The following is a 3,613-nucleotide window of genomic DNA, read 5'->3' as shown; positions in this document are numbered from 1 at the left end:
TAAAAGAATAAAGTAACGTGATACCGTCCTGAATGTCTGAAACAAAAGATCCACAATAATTCATAGAATCTATTTAATAACACATTTGAATGTATGAAATCATAAAATTTATTAAGAAACAATCAAGCAATTTTAAAATGAGATGAAAAAATAAACGAGCATTGATTGAAATGGGCTCTTCAATTTTCTCAACCATTTTCTATTATCATTCAAGTAGTATAAATAGCAGCACTAGAATGAGCTTTTGAGCATTGAGTTTTCATGAAACAATTTTAAATTGCACTGCAATCCTCTCCATACGGATTAAGCATTAATACTGATTTTTATTTTTGAGATTCGTGTATTGAAATTTTAGATGCCGACTCACTAAAATATTCCTACACAATAACAACAATTTTTTTTTTCCTTAACAAAGTAGCAATATTGTTTCCTTTATTTTTGTCATGGTTAAGAAAATATAATAACATGCAATCAATCCTTCATTTACCCCCGCCATACAACATTCATTTTAACAACACATTAAAAAACATCACACAAATGTGTTTGAAAATGATTTACCTCATGTATCAGAACCTCACCTCATACCATATCACTACAAAAAAATAATATATTTGTAACGGAATTTTGTCCCTAAAGTTCACGTAGCTAACGTAATTCTATTACTAATTTCATCTCTAATATCATTAGTAACGGAAAAAGTAGATGTAGAGACAAAAAAATTTTGTTACAAAAGTGATTTTTTCTTGTAGTGTATGTTTAGTTTGTTTTCTTTTTGAGTTTTTCGATAGCAGCTTAACTTTCGACCAATAGAGGGTGGGAATAGTGATATGCCAAACACCAAGGATCAATGTTCATAGAGGTTTTCTTTCTACAGTTTCCTGAGGCCAACTCGAAGAGGTGCAACATAGCCAAGTTTCCAAGAAAAAAATATCAGCTTGAAACTCGAATTGCTCAACTAACCAGATTGAGTAAAAGATCACAAGATGTTGGAGAGGTATGAATATGTGCTGAAATATTATAAATGTAATGAGGGCTGGAAAGCTCTTAAATAAATCTTTAGAGTTCCGAACAAGGGTAAAACCTCCATGTCACAAGGAACAATTTTTTTTTTCTTACAAAATCCGTACATGTATGCATTCCTATGGCTTGACCTTGTTTCTTCATCAATTGCAAACAACTTCTTCAAAGGAAACTTGAGAGATGAAGAAAGATTCTCAATTTTCTCTCAAAGTCCTCTTTTGGTAGTGGAGTGAACTTGTTGAAAAGTGGTGCAATTTAAACTGGATAAATTGTAATCATAACAATAGATACAATAAGCATAAATGACCATGAATATAATGCTAGTACGGATGTCCTGAACTATATATATGATAGCAACAGCAATAGGGGGACCAGTCACAATAGCTAAGGCAATTCCTTTTATCATATCCCTAAAGAATAACCATATTGTTTGCTTCTTGAAACCATGACGTGCCTCAATAAAAGAGACAGGCATATAAAAACAATATAAAATTTGTTATAAGTGACCAAAATATAACACTAGCTAGAAATGCAAGCGTGCACAAAATCTCATTTTCTAAATTGAGACTAGAAAATACCAAATATTCTCCAGATCTCTTTGAAAACCAGGGTAAGGTCGTCAAGTACATTATTCTGAAATCCATGACTATGGTTACAATATCATGTACAAAATGAAAATAACCTTTGTCAAGACTATAAAAACAAGATATATATATTTTTTTAAAGTTTTCTTGACTGATTTTTTCTATTAGAGGTTTTGGAAGAGTTGGCAACTTAATAGCAGCATGTTGCCGCCACTAAAGATAAGCCTCAAACATATTCGTAAGTATCATAAAGTGACTATTGCCTCTATGTAAGAAAACAACATCCTACACAATAACAAACTTGGACACTGATTTTTAGCACAAAATATTTGATAATATTCCTTGTTACCTTTAGTATATACTATGATATTGTTATTGCTATTTTAGAGTTTTAATTTATCATAAATTAATTCCAATTATAATCTATTTACATTATTGAATTCTTTTAAATGGTTAAATGCACAATTTATCTTTCCAACAAATAGATTATATAAATTACAACTTACTAGTTCCAAAATGAATAGTCCCAAAGCTTCGACCTTCAGACCCTTGCGTACAATTCTTGGATAGTAGAAAATTAAGGATCATCCAAAATTTCAACCTTTCTAATTTAAATGAAACACATCAGTTTTTGCTTGCTTAGAAGTGTATAAACTAAATTCAAAATGATTGTCTATTTTCGCCTGTTAACACAGCCAAAACAATCACCTATTGATAAGGCCAAAACAAGAACCTATTTTCACACTTACAGTCCTGCTAACTAAAGAAATCAAATCAAATCCAACAAATCAAATCAAAATTCTTACAAAACAAGCTTATACATCGAAAAGAAGAAAGTGTTCGGAAAAACCTCATTGCCAAATTGCACTACCTACAACCAAGCTTTGGCTTTAAATAATTTGGCAGAAAAACATAAATTAACAAAAAATAATAAGACCTATGTCTCGCAGTGGATTCCTAATACACTATCTAAAAATCACACGAATGAAATCCAAAAATCACAACCGAATTGAGGTTGTTTGAACCCGAACAAGAAACCCAACCCCAAATCTAAAGCTCCTACGAATCATCATAATCGAAAATGCCTCTTCTAACACACACAAAAGAAAAAATGATTTTACCCAAAGAAATCTAAAACTCCTACAAAGCAATGTTTAGTTTCGGTTCGATATTATAAAATAATTGGCCTGCATTCCATACTTTAACTATTTGGTTTAGTATTGGTCCTCATTTAATATTTTTAAAATAAATTAGTTACCCTATAAAATTTAAAAATTATAATAGAAGTGGCCATTACTTCAAATTTAAAAAGTAGAATTACACTATAAAAAATAAATTAGTTGGGAATCCCATGAATCATTACCTTGGCCACTGCGTGTGTTATCTACATTACCCACAATATAGGAAACAAAAAATAAAAAGCACATATTTACATTATGAAAACAAAGGGAGGGTTGGAGAAAAATTCTCAGTCAACATTGTTTAGTTTTAGTTTAGTCCCAATTATAAACTAATCTATCTGCACTTCATACTTTACCTATGTAGTTTAGTATTGGTCCTTATTTCATATTTTGTTATCAATATGCGTAATGTACCTTTTATGTACTCCTAAAATATATTAAAACTCCCATGTAGTTATTTTATATATTTATACTACGTCCCAAGCTATTTATACTATGTTCCACTCTACCTAAGTTGTTCCTCCCATATATTTCTATTTATTTTAGGAGTAATTTTGTTTGTGTATTTTAAAATAAAAAATAATAAAAATAATAGTTATAGTCTCATTTTATTGTGGGGGCAAGACAAAAAACTACCACATAGGACCCTAGAAAAATCCTATACCCCTTCTTGGTGCTCCCAATTGCTACCATTTCTCTCAACCACCGACGATGTGAAGGAAACATAGCCAAAAAAGAATCTCCAATCGATCGTGTTATGCAAGCGAAGTGCAAAAAAGTAAGTGTATTATTAGTATTTTCTCAAATTTTTAAATTTCTTTTTTACAG

General features: G+C 30.6%; 1 pseudogene; it reads right to left on the bottom strand.

The window, feature by feature from the left end:
* Positions 1–792: 792 nt before the first annotated feature.
* LOC127240960 (CAAX prenyl protease 1 homolog) lies at positions 793–1,853 on the bottom strand (annotated as a pseudogene).
* Between the last annotated feature and the right edge of the window lie 1,760 nt (positions 1,854–3,613).

The sequence above is a fragment of the Andrographis paniculata genome, unplaced genomic scaffold (assembly GCF_009805555.1).
Source record: "Andrographis paniculata isolate CXL003 unplaced genomic scaffold, ASM980555v1 Contig80END, whole genome shotgun sequence".
Taxonomy (NCBI): Eukaryota; Viridiplantae; Streptophyta; class Magnoliopsida; order Lamiales; family Acanthaceae; genus Andrographis; species Andrographis paniculata.
Note: the sequence above shows the minus strand (reverse complement) of the source record. Positions and strands in the feature narration are given on the sequence as shown.